The sequence below is a fragment of the Erinaceus europaeus genome, chromosome 21 (genome assembly GCF_950295315.1).
Source record: "Erinaceus europaeus chromosome 21, mEriEur2.1, whole genome shotgun sequence".
Taxonomy (NCBI): Eukaryota; Metazoa; Chordata; class Mammalia; order Eulipotyphla; family Erinaceidae; genus Erinaceus; species Erinaceus europaeus.
The window spans coordinates 12,870,657-12,895,447 of NC_080182.1; the positions used below are offsets into that span (position 1 = coordinate 12,870,657).

A 24,791-nucleotide genomic window follows, 5' to 3' on the forward strand; every position below is an offset into this window, starting at 1 on the left:
ACAGGCCCAAGTATACATCCCGGGTGCTCACAGCCCTGGAGGACCCGAGTGCCATTTCCACACATGCAGTAGAGAGTCCACTCAAGGCAAAGCGAGAAGTTGCTACTGCTTGGTGTCAGGGCACCTCTTGGGGCCATGCCTGGGCACCCCTTGGAGGTCATGCCTGCATGGCTGCCTCTCTCAGTCTGGGGCTAAGGGCTCCATGCCCTCTGCATGGGGCGGGAGGCTTCCTCACTGTCCAGGCCATGTGGCAGGAGGATGTCGTGGTAATGGTGGTGGCCCTTGTGGATGTGGGAACCCTCACGGATTCAGGGTCAGGCTAACACTGCTCACCAGTCTAGCCATTAACCCGCTGGGTCTTCTCAGCCACCTCGTGACACAGCTGGTTTGTCATTATGTAATATGTCACTCTTCTGTTTATGGTTCTGAGCTGCCATGAGGCCTGGTCACCAGGAGCTCCTTCAGGCAGCCTGGCCTGTGCTGTTCTGCCCCAGGGCCGGTGCTTGGTGGGTAGCGCCACCACTGCTGTGACACAGGAAGTGTTAGTTTCTCTGCCTGCACTGAGGCCTGGAGCTCTGGCTGCCTCACGGGCCCCCACAACCCTCAGTCTGTTCTGCAGGAATCCAGGCTGTGCTAGAGTCTGAACTCAGCCCCTCACACATCCAACCCTGTTCACAGCCCCCTCCTCGCTGGCTGAGCCCCACCTAGGATGTATTCAGTTACACCCCCTCTCTTTTTTAAAACATCTCTCTTTTAATTTTTTTATTATCTTTATATATTTATTGGATAGAGGCAGCCAGAAATTGAGAGGGAAGGGGGTGATAGGGAGAGAGACAGAGAGACACCTGCAGCCCAGCTTCACCACTCGTGAAACTTTCCCCCCGCAGGTGAGGACCAGGGCTTGAACCTGGGTCCTTGCACACTGTAATGTGTGTGCTTAACCAGGTGTGCCCCCCTACCTTTCAATTGCCAGCAGGGTTATCTATCACTCCCAGTGGCCATTTTTTAATTTTTTCTTTCTATTTTTTGATAAATTAGAGAAAAATTGGGGGGCGGGGGAGGCGAGAGAGAGAGAGAGACCAGCATACCTGCTTCATTAGTTGTGAAATGTCCTCCCTTCAGGTGGGGAGTGAGGGCTTGAACCTGGGTCCTTCCACAAGGTATTGTGTGCAGTCAACCTGGTGCCCCACTGCCCCACACCCCACATCCAGTCATCTCTTAAAGTCATCCCCCTCTCTGTTCAGCGCTCAGTTATCTCCAGAGTCCTGTTCCCTCTACCCAGCAACCCATAGTCTCTGGAGGCCTTTCCCCACTGTGTCCCCTCGGCTCAGTACCTGGTCATCTCTGGAGGGCTGCCCAGCTGTGCAAGGACAGTCTGGAACTCTGGACCCTGGTTCTACTCACGTTTCCCAAACTATGGTGGCCTTATCTGGCTCTCAGTACTCCAGTAAGTCTTTTTCAGGATAATGTCAGTGACTTTTCGAAAGCAGCTGCATCTGGGCTGGGCTGGGCTGGGGGGTGGTGGTGGGGGGTGTGTGCTTATTCCCCCTGAAACTCCCCAGACCCAAGAGCCCGCCTGGCTGTGCTTCCAGGAAGTGGTGAGCACAGGGAGGAAGGAATGTGCTCCCACTGCGCCCGCAGGGCCCTGGGCCAGCGAAGAAAAAGGCGGCTGTGTTTGATTGAAACAAGACAAATATTTAGGAACCGTCCCAGCCCCTTTCTGAGATGCTCAGTGTGGAGCCGGCCCAGGTGTTTCCTGTCTGCGGGTGCTGGCGTGGGGCCGGTTTTGGGGGACGGACCCCGGGACCACTGCTCAATCTGGGCACACGGCTCAGGAGAATGGGGCCCAGAGTGGGGTCTGCTGTGTGTCCCCTTTCCTGGGAACAGGTATGTCTCCTGTGAACTGCTCCTACCTCCCCTCATCCCAGCTTTCAGACCTCCTGCTCCAGGCCCCCGTGGTGCTGCCCTGGTTTCTGGGAGACAGAGGGGTGTGTGTCCCCACGGTTGGGAGCGGTGGGCGTCACTCTTAGAAGCTGCCATGCTGGCACAAAGAGACGCCTGTTCCCTGCAGCCTGGGTCCACCCCCACCCTGGGCTGCTTTCTGTTTGTGGCAGAACCGACTTTGCCACACGTCCGCCTGCTCTGTGAACCGCACCCAGGACCTGCCGGGACCCCGGGGGCCAGTCCAGGGGTGGCAGTGGGACGTACTGACTGCCCTTCCCAGAGTGACTGAATGCATATGTGTCCAGCCAGACTCAAGGCCAGAATCCACCTGGGAGCTGTCTGGGAAGGGGTCCCAGAGGTGCTGTGGTGTGTGTGTGTGTGTGTGTGTGTGTGTGTGTGTTTCTCTGCTTGTGTGTGTTGTGTCTGTGCATTTGCTTGTGAGGCCTGTGCACATGTGAGTGAGCACACAGTGTCAGCCTGGGTGCGAGTGACTGTGTGCAGGTGGAAGTCGTGCATCTCAGCCTATGTGAGTAAGGCCTTGAAGAGTATTTCTGGAGCCCTGTGCACACACACACACACACACGTGTATGCACCTAGGTGTGCTGTATGCCTGTGTGTATGTGCCTGTGTGAGTGTGTGCCCCTAAGGGTGTGTCCCTGTGAGTGTGCCCATGTGAATGTGCCTTCAAGTGAGTGTGCACTCCTCGTGTGAGTATATGTACCTGAGCGTGCGGCCATGCAAGTGAGTAGCTGTGTGTGCCCACGTGACTGTCATTGTGAGTGTGTGCCCTTGTGACTGTGCCATGTGAGTGTGCATGTGTGTGAATATGTCTGTGTGTGCCCCATGACAGCAGGACCCTCCAGGAAGGATACTTGGCTCCTGCTGCCCCCTGCTTTTAGGAAACATTCCTGACACCTGCCATTAATCTGGGGAGGCCTGCCTTGTCCCCAGGTGGAGAACACGCAGCTGTTTGTAGAGGCCCCTTCTCGAGATGCAGCGCAGGAAGTACCTGGCCCTGCAGCCTCTCGTGGGCTTTGACCGGGGGGCTTGGCTGTGAGGGACTTGAGCGTCCCCTGGTCCCAAAGAGGGACAGGAGCCATCCAGGCAGCTCTTAGCTCAGGAGAGATGAGATTTCAGGGACAGTGAGGAGAGCAGCCTGCTCCCACATGAGACCAGGGGATACAGCAGGTCATGATCAGCCCTCCTCACCTGTTCTCCCACCTGAACTTGCTCAGCAGCTCAGACTCTTCATAGATACCCCCCTGTATCCTCGTGGCCCTGTGACAAGAAAGGAAAGTCCACCAGCAGTGTGGACACTGAACAGCAGTCCCTCTGTCTGCATTGCTATTCAGTTTCTCTCCTGCCCAGGTCTGAGGTGACTGTGTGTCCAAGGAGCCAGTGCCCCTTGCCCAATGCAGACCAAAGTCAGAGGACAGCTTCAGCAGTCCTGAGGGCTCAGGAGGTTCTGTGGGCTTAGTTCTGTGGACTCAGGAAGTTCCATGGGCTCAGGAGGTTTGGTGGACTCAGGTTCTGTGAGCTCAGTTATGTGGACTCAGGAGGTTCCGGAGACTCAGGAGGTTCTGTGGGCTTAGGAGGTTCTGTGGACTCAGGAGAGTCCATGGACTCAGGAGGTTCTGTGGGCTCAGGAGGGTCCATGGACTCAGGAGGGTCCATGGGCTTAGGAGGTTTCATGGACTCAGGAGGTTCTGTGGTATCAGGAGGTTTTGTGGACTCAGAAGGTTCTGTGGACTCAGGAGGTTCTGTGGACTCAGGAGGTTCTGTGGTATCAGGAGGTTCTGTAGACTCAGGAGGTTCTTTGGGCTCAGGAAGTTCTGTGGTATCAGAAGGTTCTGTGGACTCAGGAGGTTCTGTGGCATCAGGAGGTTCTGTGGATTCAGGAGGTTCTGTGGGCTCAGGAGGTTCTGAGGATCTTTGACTTGGTGTTCTGTAGACTCAAGAGGTTTCTGGGGCTTAGTTTCCTTGGACTTTGTACTGTGAACTCAGTTCTGTGGCCTCAGGAGAAACATTGGGCTCAGGAAGTTCTGTGGACAGAGGAGGTTCTTGGACGCGACTCTGAACTCAGTTCTCTGCTCAGGAGGTGCGTGGGTTCTGAAGACTCATGAGCTCTGTGCTGAGGCTGTTTATGCAGGAGAGGCCTGTGTTAGGGGAGGCAGCTTCCCTGCTCAGAGCTCTGCCCCCCACCCTACAGCCCTCCCTGGGACAACTTGTGCTGATATCCAGGGAGTGAAAACTAGGTCTCTGGCCCCTAGCTGACCCCTAAGCCCAGAGCTTTCCAGCAGTTCAGCCACAAGGCAGGCAGGGATTCTAGGAGAGATGGGCTGTCCTGCAGCGCCACCATGTGGTCATCCCACTGGACTGCTGACAGGTCTACCTGTTCAGAGCTCTGCCTGTTGCCAGAGGGACTCTGGCTTCCCTGTGTGTGGGGCTGGCCTGTGTCCTGTCTTCTGAGGGTGCCTCTCCTGTGCTGACCTCTCCCCTGAAGCTGTGTCCTATCCTCTGGAGGCCCCCCTGTGCTGACCCTCTGTGTACTGACCCTACTCCTGCAGCCTCTGAGGGGGATTCTCCTCTATGCTGTTCCCTCACCTGCTGTGACCCGCCCCTGCAGCCTGTGTCCTTTCCTATAGGTGCCCTTGTGATGACCCCTTCCCTGAGCAGACCTCTCCCTTGTTCCCACCCCTCCCCTGCTGCCTGTGTCCTATTCTTAGAGGGGTCTCCTCTGTGCTGTCCCCTCCCCTGCAGCCATGTACCTTGTCCTTTGTGCTGCCCCTTCCTATTGTGCTACCCCTTCTCTGCAGCCTGTGTCCTGTGTCCTGTCCTCTGAGCTCCCCACCTCCCACCCAGCAGCCATTTGTTCAGAAGGGGCTTCTCTGGAATCTTCCTTGAACTTTGAGCTACACTAACTGCATATTGTGGCCATCTCAGGAGAAGAGAAGCACTTTTGTGCAGCCCCGTGTGCACACACACACACACACACACACACACACACACACACACACACAGTCCTGGGGGGGTCCCCAGCTGCAACAACTCTCTGTAGATTCAGCGCTTCTGTCAGGAGATGCTCAACTTGGGGGCATGGGAGCCAGAGCTCCTGCTCTTTCTGGAATGCTCTTCCGGGCTTCCTGGTGGTTCTGTGGCTCTGTAGGGCATTTCCATAGGGGAGGCTCCTCCCAGGTGCTGTGGCTGGAGCCTCCTGGGTCCAGGTCCTTTTGAGGGCCAGTCAGTTAGGGTCCTGCAGCGTGACTGCCCCTCAGAGGCTGGACCTGGATGTGAGATTTATCTGTTCCTGATCAGAAGGGCAGAGAGTTCTTCATCCCTAGCCTCGGCTGCTGGGCCAGGACCAGGTCTGCCTCCCAGAGCCAGGTGCATTGTGGGAGCTGCCTCAGCCACAGCCTGCACAGCACAGTCTAGACAAATACTGTGTGCTCCCTCTTACCCTGGGAGGCTTCCTCGTGCATTTTCCCATGAGTCGTGTCCTCTTGTCTAAAGCATCATGTGTGTGTACACAAGTGACTCTTCTGTGGGGAAGCTGTGGCTGGATGGCCCGAGGCAGGGAGCACTTGAGCAGGCTGGCTGGGTGTGGCCTCCCGGGGACAGGGAGGAGTCTCACCTGACCAGCACGGCACCTGTTGGACAGGCACAGCTGCCCACAAGAGAAGAAACTTGATGCCTAGTGCCCAGAATGGGAAGTGGACCCCACGTGCCATTGTCTGGACCCAGGAGGCTTGGGGAGGATCTCTTTCCACAGCGCTGATACTCCTGGGGGGAGGGTGATGTACCCTCTCAACAGCGCTGTGGTCAGCTGCTCCTGTTCTGTGTGCCTGCTCCCTGCAGGCCTTGGTGACACCCCACCACCCCCAATTCTTGGCTGCCAGCTTCCAGGTATAAAAGGGGGGAAAGCTGGGGGACAGCCTCTGTCCCCCATTCTGAGAGTTCTCCATACCTTGTCCCAATAAAAAAGTGATGGAAAGCATGATTATCCAGGTAAATTAAACTTTATTGGATACAGAAAGATGCTAGGGAAAGAGAGAAAGGGGTAGAGAAAAGGGAGGAGGAAAAGGAGTTCACCTACAGGCTTGATGATCACATGGTAATCCGGAAAAAGAGAGGGAGCAAGCCCCAACGGTTCACCCCTGTAAAGCCAAAGGCCCCGCCAACACCTACAACCACTGGCACTTCTGGGCGGTGCCATCTCTCTCTCAACACAGGTATTCTCCTGGAAGGGGAGGGAGAGGTTGGTGGGGACACTCCACCAGCAGAGCCCCATCCACGTCCAGGAGGAGGCTGGACCCCAGCCAAATGGTGGCTGAGTGTGAAACACCTGGGCGATGTCTGTCTCTGTCTTCTCTCTGTCCCAGTGGACGCATGGTTGGGAGCTGTGGAACTGCGGTCTCATGGGGCCCCTGGCTTCATGCAGGAAAGGGCTCATGGTCATGGGCCATGAGCTGTGGGTTTGGGGAGACTGTGCCTCTGTCCCCTTGGACATGGGCTACGACCGGCCCTTTGGCTCACGACTGGCTCCAGGGACCATGGTAACTTAAGTCCTCAAATCTTGTCTGTTCCAGCATCACTCACCCCTGCCTCTCACCAATTTGAGCTCCTTACCCAGGACGTAAGCGTAGCATGTCTTCAGTGCTGGATTCTTACCCAGACACTGATGCCACCCCCAGAGAGGCCCAGAGAGGGCCAGCTCGCCCTCCTTGCAGGCATGACCTTGCTGGTGTAGGCGCCCCAGAGAGACCCACTTCCCTCCTCCCCACTGGTCTAGACCATGGCTTATATGTGGGTAGGAGAACCAGAGGCCAGGACCCTGAGATTGATGCATGTCAGGGTTGAAAGAAGATAACTTCAGCTACTTTATAGTTTATCTGAAGAGTCTGGAGGGACAGCACCTAGAGAGACACCAGAGGGGGTTGAATGTCAGGTGTGTCCCCATTAGAAATCAGCAGAGGTTTTATTGATAAAAATCACATCACATCGAGAGAAACAGGAAGGCTAAAGATGCTTTTAGGTAAGACAGTCCTGAGCAATTGTCAAAGCACAAATGACTTTCGAGGTGTGGGAGACATCAGGAATGTGTTAAACCTTGATTACAGTGGTCTTTGTTTGAATGTCATTAGTCAGGTGCAATTCTCTGATGCCTCAAGAAATAATCAAGTCACTCTACACACAAACCCCAAACCCTTCAGGGAAGGAGTCAGAGATCAGAATTACAGATAAGCATTTTGCACAGTCTCAAAGTTTGTGGGCTGCCATTATAACTCTGACACTCTTCATACTTCTGCCTTAACGGGAGGGAATATGTGACACAAAGGAGAACCCGAAGCTGGCTAGCTCTGAAGTCACGTGCTCCCAGTGTGGACGCTCCCAGTGTGGTCCTGGAGCTTGGTGCTTCCCCGGATGTCACTTGTCTGTGGCACTTAGCAGACCTGTGGCCACTGCAGAATCTTAGGTAAACGAGATGCTTTGGCATTGTAAGGAGGGGAGGAGGCAGCTAACTGGGGCTGTTCCCGAGGTCCCTCCAGTCAGGTTCTAGACTGACTTATTATTATTATTATTTTTTACTTATTTCCTTTTGGTGTCCTTATTGTTTCTTTTTATTGCTGTAGTTATTGTTGTCATCATTGTTAGATAGGACAGAGAGAAATGGAGAGAGGAGGGGAAGACAGAGAGGGGGAGAGAAAGACAGACACCTGCAGACCTGCTTCACCGCCTGTGAAGCGAGTCCCCTGCAGGTGGGGAGCCGGGGGCTCGAACCAGGATCCTTATACCTGTCCTTGTGCTTTGTGCCACCTGCACTTAACCCGCTGTGCTACTGCCTGACTTCCTCTAGACTGACTTCTGTATGAAAGAATCACAAAGAGTCCTGTTTCAGGAAGAAGTTGAGCATTTACTGGGAGAAAGTAAGGACAGAATAGGAGGAAAAAGTGCAAACAAACTATGTAGGTATGTAGACCAGAGAGAGAGATGAAGATCCTGAGCCTCTAGGTCTTCCCAGCTTTCTGGTCCTTTTTGGGGAAGGGCAGGACCCTCAGGGCATGAGCTTCAGCCTTTGTCTCCAGGGGTCACACCTGCCTCCATCTGCATGTTGTGGCCTTTGCAGTCAGGGAGGGAGGGAGCTGGGGCAGGATGTGCAGACACACTGGGCTTCTGGCCCTGCCCTTGGGCCTTCTCCTGGCTGCCTGCAGGGTGCAGGGGGAGGGTGCTGCTTCCCTACACTGCCCTCCATTGTCTGCTGTTATGGAGGCAGAAGGCGCCAAGGGCGCTCTTAAAACAAACCCACAGCCCACATGGCTGTCTCAGCTCAAAGTGCAGATTAGCTGGGCTTGTGGCCCATGTCCAGACAGGAGAAATTTCTCCCCTTTTTATTAGTTATTTAATAATGATTACCAAAATTGTAAAATAACAGGGGTACAATTCCACACAGTTCCTACCATTAGATTTCTGCCTCATCCCTTACATTGGAAGGTTCCCTATTCCTCATCCCTCTGGGAGTATGGACCAAAATTCTTTATGGGGTGCAGAAGGTGGAAGGTCTGGCTTCTGTAATTGCTTCTCTGCTGGACATGGGTGCCAGCAGGTGGATCTGTTGAGGGAAAATGCAGGACACAGAGTCCTAGAGAGTACATTTCACTGGGTTTGCACACATGGAACTGGTATGAACACTGTCATGTTTTGTTTTTGCTGAATTTGCACGCATGGAACAGAGACTCACTTAGTGAAGGATTCCCCCCCCCCTTTTTTTTTCTGCACTATACAAAGGACTCCATTGGGCCAATGAAAAGTGGGCCCCAATGTGACATAAGAAGGGTAATGAAGCAGAGGGGCTTGGACAAAGAGGGGGTCTTGGGCCTTAGTGTTTTTAGCCTGAGTCTTTTTTTTTAGGTTCTGGCCATAATAGACAAGGCCCAGAGACCCTCAGGAAATCTACCCCTTGAGCCTTTTTCCTAATTTAACTCTGCATAACTAATAAAGAATAGAAACCATAAACCTGAAATGTGTCCTTTGAAATTCATTTCATCGAAGAAGCAGCATCAATGAACCAAAAACCCTTCTGATTTCCTGGTCCCCTCAATAGATGCACACCCCCAGTCTGTTTCTGTCTTTCCCTGGCAGGGCAGGGCTCTGGAGAGGTAAGATTCCGTGACACACTGGTGAAGTCTTCTGCCCAGGGAGGTCAGGATGGTATATCATAGTAGCATCTGCAACTTGGTGACTGAAAGACAGTAAGATATAAAGCTAATTGTTCAATAAACAGGAACCCAAAGGTAGGAATAGAGCAAATGAAACTACACGTCTTTGTGTGGAAAGAAGCTACTAGCAAGCCTATTTTAGATATGTTCCCTGTGGCCCATGACTTTAGTAACCCTTGCCTGAGCCTGATAGCTAACATGCAGGTAGACTAAAAATATTATTTGGGTAGATGGTGTCAGAGTTGAGAATAGGACTAAAGAGCTGAATTAGGGTAGAGTGTAGCTCCCAAACTTGAAGAAAATACATAAATACAATTAACTGTTAACTCCACCGATCTGACCCAGGGCCTATATATTGTATTTAGCACAGGAGCCTGGGTAACCTCCGAGTCCCTGTCAGTCTGAGCTCGCAGTCCATGGTCACAGCTGGGAACCTTCTAGGCTGCACTCATTTCAGGGCCAAACTTCCTTGAGTGGCAGAGTAGGCTGATCTAGCCTCCCTCAGAGAGTGGGGCAGTCCCTACCATTGATGCTCTACAGTGAGGGCAAGGTTATAGAGAGGCCCACAAGGGGTCTTATGATGATGTTCCTGATGGAAGTGACCAGTGATGGTGGAGAGAGGGTTCTATTAGAGGTTCAGGCCCATCATATCTTTGTGGGAATCCAAGGGGAATCCCCTTTTTATTGATATTTAGATCCTGGAAGACTCTGCACTGGCATGGCTTGGCCAGAAGATGGTGCTCTGACCCCTCGTTCACCACCTTTCCCCTAAGAGGGCTGGCCACTGCCCTGGACAGTGTGTGTATGTGGACATTGAGAGCTGTGCCCTGGGCAGTGTGTGTGTGTTTGGGGGGACACTGACTGACTCCGAAGGCCGGGTAGAGTGGACGTCAGAGAAGCCTAGTGCTGTAACCACAGCACACTTCTTTTCACTGAGACATCTTGGTCACACCCCTAAATGCTCTCATGTGACCATTCCTTAGAGCCTGTCATCAGCCTAGGGGGATAAGAAGGAGGGGCTGGGATGCCCCATTTCCCACCTGCACCTGGTTTCTGTCCTTGGAGACTTGCTCTGAGAGCAAAGCGTCCCTTTGGAGATCCTTGTCTCAGGAGCTAGTTTTAGGGGACGGAGGATAGTTTCTCCACCTCATCCCATGGAGGGTGGATTCTGGGTGTCCTTGTGGCACCCAGCAAGGAGGGACCCTCCCAGAAATGTTTAGCCCATCACCTGGAAGACAGAGTCAAGTCTGCTGTCACTGCAGAGACGGTACAGGCTGCAGAGGTATTGGGGTGTTGCTGCAGAGGAGAGGAGACAGGCCATGGAGGTATTGGGGTTGTTGCAGCAAGGAGATGACAAGCCACAGAGGTATTGGCGTGTAAAGTCAGGAAAGAAATGATGGGTCATGGGGGATGAACTGTCATTGCAGAGGGGAGGCAACAGGCCTCGGGGATATTGAGGTGTCCTGCAGCCACATCATGTGGACATGAGGACTTTCATGCCTGTGGAAGGCAGGTCCTGAGAGCCCAGATGCAAGCAGCTAGAAAGAGTTTCTGCACAAGCAGTCATCTCTGAGCCCCACTTCTGTGGAGGACAGGATGGGACTCACCGGTGCAATAGAGGCCACTGTGCTCTGTCCCAAAGAGCCGAGATCTTGGTCTCAGTGGGGCTCCAGGTGTCCTGGGACATTCCAGCAGGAGATGGTCATGATGAGCTAATGCTCCCCTGGGGCTGGAGTGGGAGCACAGCAGGCCCTGAGGGAGGTCTCATGCCACCTCAGCTCCTGGGGGAGGAGCAGAGCAGGCCTAGCTACAGAGAAGAACGCAAGGGCCAGGCAACTCAGGGCAGAGGGCCCAGGAGACTCTGGACCCTGGAGGCTCTGGGCCATGGGAGACTCAGCCAGGGAGACACTCTGGGCCATGCCTCTCTGGGATGTGGATCTGGGGACTGGCTGGAGCTCACTGTCAGCCTTAGGGGGGATGACCAGTTAGGATGGGAGTTACAGGGTGGAAGACCAGGGCTTGCTGGGACCAGCCCGAAACTGGCCTGTGGGGCAGCTGGCTGTGGGGAAGAGTAGCCTGCTGTGACATTGACAGAAGGACCCAGGAGTCACACTTGGTCTTAGTGACACAGTGACATGGCCAGAGCAAGCTGGGTACCTCTCATGGGCCCGGAAGAGGGGGAGGGGAGGAGTAGGGAGAGAGGTTAGTGGTTGACAGGTAGGCTCCAGTTCATTTCTGATAACAGGCCTTTATCTAGGAAGCCAGACAGACCTACCTGCAGCCTGGCACCGGACTCTGCACGTGGCCTTCCTCCTCCTCGTCCCCAGTGCCGGTCAGGACTCTGGAGGTGGCCTGTCCCCTGTCCATGGGGCCATAGTGTGAGTGAGAGTACCAAGGGTCCCCACACTGTTCTCTCTGTTCCCCAGAAAATGCAGCCAATTAGTTGGCAGGGCGGGGGGAGCAGAAAGGTACATTTGTTCCTTAGACTAGCGCCCCACATCCTTTGGGTAATGCCTGGGCCTAGCGCTGCAGCAGTGATTCCCACCCAGACTGCAGTTTCCTTTCTCTCCATGCTCCTTGCACTTGTCCTCTCTTGATTTGTTTTTGTTGCTGTTTTGTTTTGCCTCCAAGGTTATCAGTGGGTCTTGGTGCCGGCACTATGAATCCCCTGTGCCTGTCGACTATTTTTTCTCCTTTTCCTTTTTTTCTTTTTCTTTTAATTATTGGATAGGACAGAGAGAAATTGAGAGAGGAGGGGGAGAGGAAGACACCCTCAGACCTGTTTCGCTGCTTGTGAAACGTCAGCCCCTGCAGGTGGGGCGCCAGATTCTTGTGCCGGTCCTTGCATCACTTAACCAGGCGCACCATCACCCGGCCCCCTGATGTGTCGATGTGTCTAAGAACCAATGTCTGTGTGTCCCTGGGCACCAGGCACCTGTGAACACCTGTGCTCGGAGCCTGGGCCAGCAGGTGGGTACCAGCCTGGTTTGATGACACTACTGCAGGTTCACCCTTTGGGCTACCCTGTCACTGCAGGTGATGATGGTTGGGACACCTCTAAGGCTGCTTCTGTTTCAACTACACACAGTGGTGGTGAAGGACAGTGGTTTCTTCAGATAGATGCTCTGTCCTGCATTTTCACGGGAGAGGTGGGTCTGAATCTTTCACCGTCCTGAGGGAGACGGCATGTAACCAGCTTGACCACTGTGTGTGAGCCTGAGAAGACTTGATGGGACCACACCACAGAGAAGGAGGAGGACAGTGATGAGTGTCCAGGACTGAGGGGTCCACCTGAGGCTGTTCAAATGAGGTCAGAAAATGCTGGCACAGATGCTCTGGCCCCAGAGCCAGGCCTGAAGGGATGAGGTCTCTTCAGGGTGACCATTGCTCAATGCCCAGCTTGGGGCAGGTCCCTGCAGGGCAGCCTGGGCGCTGCCATTTCACTGGGCAAGGGGTCTTCAGGTGCGGCGCAGGCTGGACAGGCCGAGCCTAGTAGCTCCCCCTGGAGCTGGGCCCATCATGCCCAGTGTGCAAACACATCACGGACCCAGGCTTGGTTCCACCTGCTGTCTTCCCGCAGCCAGTGGGGACTGTGTTTCTGTACCTGGCAGTCCCCAGCCCAGCCTGCCCTCACCCTCCCTCACCTGCATGTCTCCCCCACTCTGCCTTCAGCTTTGCCCGTGACCTACACACGGTCACCAGGACACCCCCCCAGCTTAGAGATGTGTGCAGGCTCAGCATGTGAGCTTCCTCCGGACCTTGGTGCAGGTGGGAAGTGGGTGTGACTGGAGTGGGGGGGGTCCTCTCTTTCCACCCTTCTCAGATGTTGATGATGTGGGGTAGCCTGCCCCCTGGACCCAGCTGTCCTAGCAAACATCAGTGCACGAGCTCCTGGGACAAACCCAGGTCTGGGGCAGTACCTGCTCTGGATGACCATTGACAGAATAGGGGTGCAGAGCCACAGGGAGGAGTGCACTGGGGCCTGGGGCCGCAGGCAGGAGTGCACAGAGTTCACAGGGAGGAGTCCAGGTCTAGAGCCGAGCAAGGCAGAAGCATGGGAGTGAGGCCTGCTCAGCACTTTGTTGCAGAAGGAAGCAAGGTGGGAAAAGGGTCCTGTGCATCTCTGCTCAGCTCTGAGCACAAGGTCACTGCTATGTGCTGTGACATTAGTGACATACCAGGTGTGCTGAGACTTGATTGCACAAAAAGAGAAATCATTGCATTCCTGGTGTTTTTTTTTTTTAACAACGAAGTCTCTGATTTAAGACTATTGCACCAAAGTAAAGGACTTTGGTGGGGAGGGAGGGCTTTCAGGTCCTGGTGCTTGATGGTGGAGGAGGACCTAGTCTTGGGTAAGAGTGTTTTGCGGAAAACTGAGAAAAAGCTTACATATGTACCAACAACTGTATTTACCACAAATCATTAATCCCTCCAATAAAAATTAATCACTTAGTTAAAAAAAGAAAAAGAATATCTGACTGGCCAGAGAGATACAGAAGGAAGGTTAGAGAGAAGAGCAGAGAGAACAGGGCAGTACTCTGGCCTAAGTGATGCTGGGGCTCGAACCTGGGACCTGGGACCTGCACTTCCCACCCCTCTTGTGTCAGAGCAAGACAGGGGTCCGGGGCACCCTCAGAGGGTGGTCTCTGCCGCCAGCCACTCCAGAGCTCTGCCCGGCCCCCTGGCCAGCCACAGCCATTGGTGACTGTAATGAAGATGGAAGGGCTCGTAACAGGCCGTACTGCAGATCGGATCTGGTCGTTGCTAACGTGGTTAGGGCACATGGGGCCGGCTGATGGATGGGCTCTGGGCCCATGCCTGCACCTGCTCGTCCTGACTTCACACTGCTCAGCCGTGTGGGTGGGGGGAGCTGGGCTGCTGAGCTGACCTGGGTCATGGTATGAGGCCCCAGTCCATCACTCACTGACCCGACCTGTCTCAGCCTCCGCCGAGCCCCAGAGGCCTCCTTAGCTCTCTGTGAACCCTGGAACCATGTCCACTGTGGCCTGGGGCTGTTTAGCCCCTGACAGATAAGCAGTGGTCCCTGATGGCCTGGAGGGAAGGATGCCATACATGCTGGCCCACTCGCCCACTCCCCAGTGTCCTTTCCCAAGCTGAGCAGTTCCTGGCCCCAGTGAAGGGTGGGAACATTAGTTCAGTCTGTGGGGGCTTTGCTGTGGGGGGTACAGGCTCAGACACACCTAGCTGTGCATGTGCAGTATCACCTGTGCTCCCTCCCTGGTCCACAGTGCCAGGTGATCCTGTATCACTTACACTACCCAGAGCCCCTCTGGGATATAGTGCGAGCTAGATCTAGGTCACCCTGGGGACCTTACTTCCCTGCTGCAACCCGGGTCTAGAGTTCCTGCAGAGTGTCTGTGTTTGGAGAGATGAGGTTGGCCTCAGGTATTCAGCTCCTGCTGTCCTCAGCACCCCCATACAGCCCGATGGCCCTCTGTCTTCAGACATCCTTAGAGACTGTGACCCCAGAACGCCTCCCCCCAGGTGAGCTCTCTGCCGTGTGTCACCAACTCAGGCCTGTCTCCCTGGTTGCCACCCTCTGTGCCTGCTGGCTGGCTGTGTCTTCTGACCACAGACCCACTCCGTCCCCAGAAGACCCTATGTTGATCACCCTCAGCTGAGGAGGGGGACTCTGGCAGTCACCTGGATGCCACGTGTTGCAGTTGAAGACTTGCTAATTCATGTTCTGCTAGAGACAAACTAACAGAGACCAAGGTCTGGTAACTACAGTTCCCACTATAAAGGCCAGCTACCCCTGAACTCAGACATGAGGACAGGCCTGTCACAGCACCCAGCCCAAAGGGAACAGACCCATACCAGCATCCAGACACGGGGACAGACGCATCAGAGCACCTGGACATGGGGGACAGATCTGTCATAGCGCCCAGCCATGGGGGCAGACCTGTCACAGTGCCCAGCTATAGGGGGACAGACTCATCACAGCACCCAGCCATGGGAGCAGACCTGTCACAGCAGCCAGACATGGGGATATCCAGAAACATCACAGTCCCCAGCCATGAGGGGACAGACATTCTAGCCTCTGGAAACCAGAGAAGGCTAATTACAGGCTGGTACTTTCCTGACCCCAGGCCTGAGATCCAATGTGAGCCTCTCTATTGGCTCCATGTCCCCAGAAACACCTCACCCAAGCTCAGGGTCCCTGGGTGACCCCAGGGGCCTGCAGCATTTATAGCCAATGGCTGGAGACAGTTACCGTGTTCACTCACGGAGTGGCTATGGCTCCATTTGGTGGCACTCATGGAGTGGCCCTGGCACTGCCGATTGCACAAAGGGTGTGTCCTTGGCTCTGGAATGCAGAGCCCTACTGTGTGCCTTTGGGGGGCTGGGAGAGCCAATGTTGCCACAGTCAGACGTGGATGAGGGAGAGTCAGAGGTCCCAGGGGCCTGGAGACTGCTCAGCACCATACCTCATCTCGTATTCCAGAACCCACCGATCTGCACCCAACACCCCACAGTCTCTCTTTTCTCCAAAACCTGCCTTATCCTGAGTCTGAGCTCTCTGCTGCAGGAGCTGGGCTATCTGCAGAGAACTCTCTGCTGGAGGAGCCGGGCCGTCTTCCCCCAGATAGGATGCCGTGCTTCTTGTTTTGTCCAGAGCCAGTGGTTTAAATGCCCAGCACCAGACTCCCCCATAGAACCATCCTCTCCAAATCTGCATAGGTCAGGCACAGCCCAGAATCCACATCTGTGTCTTGTCAGGAGTCCCCTGTCCTGTGCTCACAGCTCTGTATAGACGGTTGACTTGTGTGTGAGTTTGTGAGTTTGTACCGAGGCAGCCTTCAGAGTATTGCAAGGACAGAGTGAGCCTAGACTGTGTGACAGAAGAGCTCGAGTGTCCACTGAGCACTCGCTCAGCTTGTGCCAAGCCAAGGTGGAGCTGCCACGGTAGCAAGTGGCTGAGGAGTGTTGGTCTTCATCTTCTGGCCAGAGTCCCCGCATCAGTGGGCAGGTGTCTGCAGGGACTCAGGGACACCTGCACAGCCTCCTCCTGGACACTGAGAAGCTGCATGCATCCCATGTCGCATGCGTGGCTGGTGGCGGCATTTTCCAGGGGCTTGAAGGCACCTCTGAGCAGATGTTTTGCCCACCATGCACAGGGTCATCACCGCATTACTTGTGCTCCCTCTGCCGGCGTGCCGTTAGCTAATGAGCCCAATTCCCACAGCTCTGCTGCCATCTTCCTTGTGTGCCTGGACCTGGAATTACGCAAATTGGTATAATTACCATAATCACCCTGGGGGATTAGCAGGTCGGGGAGGCTGCTCAGCTGGTGAAGGAGGTGGACAGTGCGATTTGTCAGAATCTGCTTGCTGCAGCCGGACATACTCAGATGCTTCCACTGCTCAGGGCAGGGTGCTCCCGGACTGTCCCACTGCCTGCACTTCTGGAGTCTGGGGCACCCCCACTCCCTTCCCCTTAGGTGAGGTGTGTTATGGTTGTCTCGGGTGAGGGGGCCAGGCTCAGTGCTCGCAGAGGTGTTCCTGCTGTGGCTTCTCCCCAGTGGCTGAGGCAGTGCTCCCTTGAGCAGCTGTTCTGAATGGAGGCTGGGCTTTAGGGTCTGACCCATCCCCACAGTGTCCTGTGTCAGCAGTGGCATGGGTCCTGGGCGCTGAGTCCCGGGACTGCATTCTGGTCTCACTTGCCCTGCAAAGCCCTCTACCCTTATCTGTGTGGTGGGTACACCTTCTAACCTTGTGATTGTGGGGTTGCTACACAGACCTGCTTCCAGCACTGATGTTGAGCTGGGGACATGGCGGCTTCTCTCTCCAGCAGCAGCAGAGATAGTCATTAAGCCAGCAGATGAATGGAGCAATAATCCGAGTAAAAATGACAGCAAGGAGACCTGGCTTGCAGGTGCCCCAGTCATGGGTGGGGCTCACTTGCACACCCGGAGGTGTTCACTGCACTGTCTCCACACTTGTCCCCTCTGGCTGTCACAGTGCTGAACACTTCCTGCTACTTCCAGAAGCCCCCGCCCAGAGATACAGCCACTCCCAGTGCAGGGAAGGGCAGGGAGGTACGGCCCCATGGCCAGGGTCGCTATTGTTCTTGGCCTGGCACCCCCCTGCAGAAACCACTCCACCCAGCCACATGTGTCTTCTCTGGTAATGAGACAGATTCCAGTGGGAACAGAGGTTCCCAAGCCACTGCCATGCTTTGGGACCCTCCCCTCCACTCTCATCTGCTCAGGAGAGAAGTGGGGGCTCCAGGTTCAGGTGAGAGGTGGCTGCTTGCTAGGGACCTTGGGGGATGAAGAGGCAGCTGCACATGGGACTGCTCTATTCCGTGTCTCTTGAGGGTCTGCAAGACCCTTGGCTTGCTCCGTCTTCTGCAGCAGGTGTCACCTGAAGCCGACCTGCCAGTGGGGGGATCCTAGAGTATCCCCCTCACTCCCTAGGTAGCCCCCTCGCCCCCTAGGTAGCCCTCTCTGCTGGTGTTCAGTCCAGCCTGAGGGAAGAGCCCTATGCTAGAATGTGACTGCTTATTCACCTGTTACCTGTATACAGCCCACCTCTCGTCTGTACTTCCCATCTGTTACCTGTATACTGTCTACTTGTTACCTGTACTTCCCACCTGTTAACCTGCACTGCCAGCCTGTTACTTGTACTGTCAACCTGTTACTTGTACTTCCCACCTGTTACCTGTATAATGTCCGCCTGTTACCTGTAGACTGCCCACATTTCTGCAAACAGCCCACCTGTTCCCTGCCCACCCATTACTTGCACTGCCTGTTCCGTGCATTGCCCACCTGCTGCCTTCACTGCCTGCTGTGTGGTAGACAGTGGCTGTGGGCAGGTGAGGGCAGTGCCTGTGAGCTTACAGAAGCATGGCCCAACGAGCATTCCAGTCTAGACCTACTGTCACCTCACGAATGACAGAATGTCCTTTGTCCCAGCAAGGAGTGAGTACATGTCATCACATGGACGTGGGCCTGCAGAGCTGACAGGCAGAATGATGTTGGTTCTGATGGCATGGTGGAGTTGGGGGTGTCTCCAAGCTGGCCAGGAGCTGAGACTGCTGCCACAGTGTCATGGGATGTGAGGCAGAGGGGCTGGGCCAGTTTGGCTGACATGAGGGACCTGCTCCCATCAGGCACCGCCCTAATGACCGGCTTGGGTAGTTGGTGCTGTGGCCAAAACAGATGGGCAACCTGGCTGGTTCACACGTCAGAACTACCTGCTCCTACACACTCAGGCCAACGAGCCTGCACCGCCCCCTCACCAGCCAGCCGGCAGACTGGTTTGAGGTGCACCTAGGCTCACTCCTCTCACACCCACTCCCACAGCAAACACTGCCGGGTGTCTCATTAGCAGCAGGAGTCTGAGAGCAATTAACATTTACTACGCTGGCCCTGAACACGCCACTAATTACTTCACAGCCTGTGTGTGGATGGGAGCCAGTTTCGGGACCCAGAACCTGCTCCCCACCCATTGGGAGAGCCCAGTGCCGGGCCAGGCATGCCACCTCATGGCACAGGAATAGTCCTCAGCACTGCTATGCAGCAGCTCCCAAGGGGGCTACAGTTCACTCCACACTTGGGGTCCAGATCAGCAGTGATGGCACCACCAGCCTAGCCAGCAGCAGAGGTGGGTGCGTGAACATGGAGGTGCTCTAATGGTGTGCATGCTGATCCAAGCCAACCCCCAGGGGGTACAGGGAGAATGTTCTGGACCTTTCCCTGGTGGTCTCCTCCCATGGCACCAGCCCTCTGGCCAGCTCTTAGGTTTTGAGGCCCAGGGAGGTGTGACCCAGCGGAGGCTGGGTGCTGTCACTGTGTCTTGTGCTACTCCTGGACAAGCCAGAGGGAGCAGAGAGGTAGCAATGCAGCAGGTTCTGTACCCAACACCACAGCTCATGCCGGAAGCCCTGCCACCATTCTCTAGAAGGGGCTGAGCCTATCAGGACTGGTGCTGAGTAATGACTGACAGCTCCAGCGTGGAAAGAAAGGAATGGACTCTTGTAAATGGGTTCCACAGAACCTTCCATAGCTGGACATCAGTGTTCAGTTCCATAGGTGAGCTGTCAGTGGCTGATTCTGTGGTTGGATTTCAGTGGACCTGTTCCACAGGTGGGCTGTAAGTGGCTGGTTCTATGGATGGGCTGTCAGGTGCTGATTCTGTGGCTAGACTTCGTTGGAAAGACTCCACGTGTGAACTGTCAGCAACTGGTTCTGTAGTTGAACTGCAGTGGACAGCTCCACGTGTGAATCGTCAGTGTCTGGTTTTATGGCTATACATCAGAGTCAAGTTCCACAGGTGAGCTGTCAGTGGCTGTTTTTGTGGTTGGATTCCAGTGGACCTGTTCCAGAGGTGAACTTTCAGTGGCTGGTTGCAAGAGTGGGCTATCAGTGGCTGGTTCTATGGCTGGAACTTCAGTGGACCTGACCCCTAGATGAGCTGTCAGTGCCTGGTTCCATGGCTGAGCTGCAATGGTTGGTTCCATGACTGGACTTCAGTGGACCTGTTCCTCGGGTGGGCTGTCAGTGTCTGGTTCTATAGATGGGGTGTTAGGGGCTGATTCTATGGCTGAACTTTTTTTTAAAATAGGTTCCACATGTGAACTGTTGGGGGCTGAATTTGTGGTTGAACTTGAGTAGACTTGGTCTACAGTGGCTTGTAAGTGGTTGGCCCTGTAGCTGAACGTCAGTGAATAGGCTTGACGTGTGATCTGTCAGTAATTTGTCCCATGGCTGGAATTAAGTGGATGTCTTCTACAGTGCCTAGTTTCATGACTGAACTTCAGTGGACAGATTCCACAAGTGAACTGTCAAGAGTTCTCCATGATCTGTCAGCGGCTTGTTCTATGGCTGGACTTGAGTGCAGCTCCACATACAATCGATCTGTCAGAGGTTGGTGCCATGGCTGAACTTCTGTAGACCGGCTCTATATGTGGTCTGTCAGTGGCTTGTTCCATGGCTAGACTTCAGTGGACCTGCTCCTCAGGTGCGTGCGTAGTCAGGGGCTGTTTCTGTGGAAGGTCCCACTACCTTCTCCTGTGTCTGGCTGATCCACTTGGATTCAGACATGAGAGACTTGGCTTCTGCCTATATGTTTCTAGTGGGGCCATGTGCAGTGTACATAGGGAGCAAGAATCTCAGCACCAAGCAAGGAGGAATCGCTACAAGAGTGGGGGCCCACAGAGACGCCCTGAGCGCGATGGTCAATGCCCCGTGGGGGGTGGTACTGGGCATAGTGGCAGGTAACTCCTGGGGCACTAAATCTCATGGCTCGGTGATTCCTGGGGGATTAAGCATGGTGGTAAGTAATTCTGGAAGGACTGAACCTCCTGACTAGGTTACTTTTGGGGGACTGAGCCCCAAAACTGGGTGACTCTGAAGGGACTGAGTTCCATGGCTGGTTGACTCTGATTCCGAGGGCTGGTGACTCCCAGTGAGGCCCATGGTCCCAGGTTCCACCTCCATAGCCAGCCTGCTCGAGGCAAAGCCTGCTCAGTTGTGGCTCTGTTAAGGCCTCACTGTGAGGTGTGAGCGTAGAGACGCCCTGCCAAACCCCAGCCAGGCCCTGACTCCTGCGCTGACTCCCTGGAGGAGTGGCAGGATGGGGTGCAGCTTATCTCTGATGCCTGCAGGCATCTGTGCCCAGGATTTCTGTCCCCTGCAGGACCTGCTGCTGCTGCACAGCCTGTTCCTTTGAAAGTGAACTTGGTGAGGCCAGGCAGTGGCGCACCTGGTTTAAGTGCACACATTACAGTGTTCTTCAAGGTCCCTGGTTCAAGCCCCTGGTCCCCCACCTGCAGGGGGGAAGCTTCACGAGTGGTGAAGCAAGGTTGCAGGGGTCTCTGTCTCTCTCCCTGTCTTCCCCTCCCCTCTCAATTTCTCCCTGCCCAATAATAATTAAATAAAAAGATTCTTTTTAAAAAATGTATCTAACCAAGTTGATCTGAGATTGTCATCTTCATCCTCTGCAGTTCTGAAGGACAATAAAGATTTTCTCATTCATTAAAAAATAAAGTGAATCTAACAAGGGGGCTGGGCAGTGGTACACCTCATTAAGTGCTCACATTACCATGCATAAGGACCCGGGTTCAAGCCCTCGTTCCCCACCTGAAGAGGGGAAGCTTTGCGAGCAGTAAAGCAGTTCTGCAGCGGTCTCTCTTTCTCTCTCCCTATCTTCCCCTCTCCTCTCAATTTCTCTCTGTCCTATCAAAGAAAGTAGAAAAGAGAGAGAGATTGAGAAAAGGAAGTTCACCCTGCACATGCTGGTGGCCCTGTGACACTGGGTAGTTAGGCGCATGTAGTGACCCTGTGACATAGGCTGCAGGCTGCCCTGTTTGGTGTTTGTGTGACAGGCTGTGCTTGCTGTCCCCTGTGAAGCTGTGATTTCTAGGGGGAAGTTGGATGTTGTTCCTGCCACTCACAGTCTCAGGAGCCCAAGGAAGCAGCCCCACCTAGAGGGCTGGCCCTGAGTGGCCGCAGTCTCCTGTGGCTGTCCCTTCTGCTCCCATGGGTGGGAAAGGGAAATGCTGGAGGGCACCGGGTCCGAGCTCTCAAAGAGTGATGCGTCTCTTCAGCTGCAGTCCCTAAACGAGACTGCCTAGGGCCCAGCTGTGAATGGCAGTCAGAGTGGATCCTGGCACCTGCTGGTGTGGAGCGTGGGGTCTGTTAATTAGCAGAGGAGGTGGCCCTCAGTCCCTGGCCCTGCCCCGCCTCCTGCTTTCATTGTCCTTTTTGACAAGTCAAATGACATCATTACCTGCCGGGTAGCTTGTTAGGCCCATCCTGCACCATGAGAATGTTTCAAGCTTTAATTATCTATGATTTCTTCCATCTCTCAAAGATGTGACGACTTCAGATGAAGCTGAGGCTCACAAAGTCAGAGGTCCCTGGAGACCTCATGATTCCTCCCCTTCCTCATAGGCTGAGATCGTGGGAGGTTCCTGACCCCCCCCCCCCCCCCCCCGTCACAGGTGCTCTGTGGGGACCCATTGTGCATGCCTTGGGGGGTGGGGGGTGTGCACCCTCCACCGTGCAGGTACTTGGTGTACCCTGAGCCCTAACCATGATCCCCTGACTCTTTGGGGACCAGGTGGTCAGATCTGAGCCCAGGTCATGGTCCCCCGACTCTGGCTTGGGTGGTCAGTCCCGAGCCCAGGCTCTCATCCCGGTCTCTGTGGGTTCTGGATGGTCAGTTCTAATCCCAGGCTCTGGCCACCTAGCTCTGTGACTCCTGGGTGGCCCCAGCCCTGGTCTCTGACTCCATGGGTCCTGGCTAGTCAGTCCTGAACCCAGTCTCTGGTCCCTGACTCTGCTGACGCTGTGTGGCCAGCACCAAGCTGCAGGGTAGAGGCCGTGAGCCCTTCGTTGCTTCTGCTCCATGATCCCTGCGGCAGCAGCGGAGTGAGGGTAGGGGGGTGGGAGAAGTGACTCTGCCCATGGGCCACTCTGTCCTTTGAGGAGGGGCTTGGACAGGGTGAGGGGCACCTGGTTGAGAGGGTAGGCCAAGCCCCAGGTGCTGTAGAGGCTGGGAGCAGGTCCTCCAGCAGGACTGAGTGGGAAGGAGGACAGGGGCATGAGGGAGGCTGGAACCACATACATGAATGCACACACAGCGCCGATGGCCACCTCAGCTCAGCAGTGGCTGAAGCTGGGAGGGGATGCTCAACCTGGCCCTGGACGTGGGAGCAGGGCCAGCTCACTGAGAACAAAGGGCACTGGGGGATCCCCCCATGCTGGTCACCTGTTCCCTAGCCCCTTTCCCCCCATGGCCAGAAACTCAGGGTGGGGGAGCAGTGATTGAGCTCTGCTGCAGATTGTAGGGACCCTCAGGCCTTTTTAATGCCTACAGGACACGTGCTTGCCCATGCTCTGTCCCTGACATTGTCCCCTTGGTATTGCCCTCTGGGAGGAGGGCCAGGTGTGGCCCAAGAGTGGAACTCAAAGGCACGGCTGGCAGGTGACTCTGCCTTTGCAAAGGACAGTCTCAGGCCTGGCGGGGAGGGTGATGGGGCTCAACTTAGATATGCAGGAGCGATCTCTCCCCCTCACTTGTGACTCTGGGGTATCAGTCACTCTAGTGACCCCCAAGACTCCCTCAGGACTCCCTCCTGCCACATCTCACTAAGCATTGGGGTTCCACATAAGAACTGGGGTACAAGCCTGACACCGTGTGGACAAGGCCTCTTTCCATGCTGATGGCCCCCGAGGATGACCTCAGTGCCGTCAGGACCAAAAACCCACCTGTCCCTGCAAGTCAGCCCACCTGCCGACCTTTATGGGGGTGGGAGGGTGCTGGCATCTGGCCCTGGAATAGCCTCCCTGGCCAACACAGGACAGGGTGCTACAAGGCAGAGCAGGGCCTGTCCAGGAGAGGAGATGCAGGGAGGTGGGGAGGGGGAAGGAGGGGTGAAGGAGGAAAAGGAGGGATGAGGGGGAGAGAGGAGGGGTCAGTGGCTTTGTCAGTGGGGAGCATGCATGGAGCAGGAGGGACAGATACTAACCCTGAAAAAATGTGGCATCTGCTTAAAGAAGGCTCCCCAAGCTTCAGGGCAAGGCAAAGTCTGCTGCAGCTGCCAACATAGAGGCCTCTCCTGGTCTGGTCAGCTGTGACCAGAGGGATCAGGTATGTCCCAGGCACTAGCCACATGTGACCCAGGGCAGTCAGGTGTGACCCAAGTGAAGCCAGTAAACGCCCAGGGGCCCCATGTGGGACCCAGCTGTGTCTCAGGGGCCCTTAGAGTGAGCCAGTATGTCCCAGGTTGGATGCAGGTGGGACCCAGCTGTATCCCAGGGGACTCGCTCAGGTGTGATCCACTGTGTCCCAGATTGGATGCAGGTGAGACACAGTTGTATCCTAGGGGACCCAGACATGAACCAGCTAGATGCTATGGGACTCAGGTGTGAACCAGCTGTAGCCCAGGTGTGCACTGTGTCCCCGGGGCCTCAGGTGTGACCCATGTGTCCCAGGCTGGATGCAGTGGATCAATGAGGCCAGTTGGACTCCTGGCTTCCCTCACCTCTCAAGTGAGGAGCCAGCTGCTGTGTCTGTGTCCACAGGCCCGCAGGAGACTGTGGCGTCTCCTCATCCAGGTGTCTGGGCTCTGGAGAAAGGCAGCATTATCTGCAGCCCACGCTGCCTCTGAGGCCTGGCAGTCAGCCTGCCAGAGGAGGTGGGTGTCATGCACCCTGGGTGCAGAGAGGACACCTAGCTTTCCTGCCTGAAGGCAGGGGACTTCTCCCGGAGCCCTTTACCATGAAGCAGCAGTCAGTCATGGAGGCCAGAGTGGGGACTGTCCTGAATCTCCTTCCCTGGGAATGCAGGGGTCATACCAGGTAGAGAGCCTGTATCCAGGACAGACAGGAACAGGTGACTGAGACAAACAGACAGGAGCTGGTGACCAGGACAGACAGACAAGAGCTGGTGACCAGGACAGACAGACAGGAACTGGATACCAGGACAGACAAGAGCTGGTGACCAGGACAGACAGACAGGAGCTGGAGACCAGGGCAGACAGACAGGAACTGGTTACCAGGACAGACAGACAGACAGGACTTGGAGACCAGGACAGACAGACAAGACTTGGAGACCAGGTCAGACAGGAGCTGAATATGCGGACAGACAGGAGTTGTAGACC

General features: G+C 55.1%; 1 protein-coding gene across 1 annotated transcript in view; it reads left to right on the forward strand.

Moving 5' to 3' along the window:
- Nucleotides 1–24,791, forward strand: part of LOC103108677 (E3 ubiquitin-protein ligase PDZRN3-like) — a 78,978-nt gene that overhangs the window by 19,958 nt on the left and 34,229 nt on the right. The gene's annotated exons all lie outside the window — the stretch shown is intronic.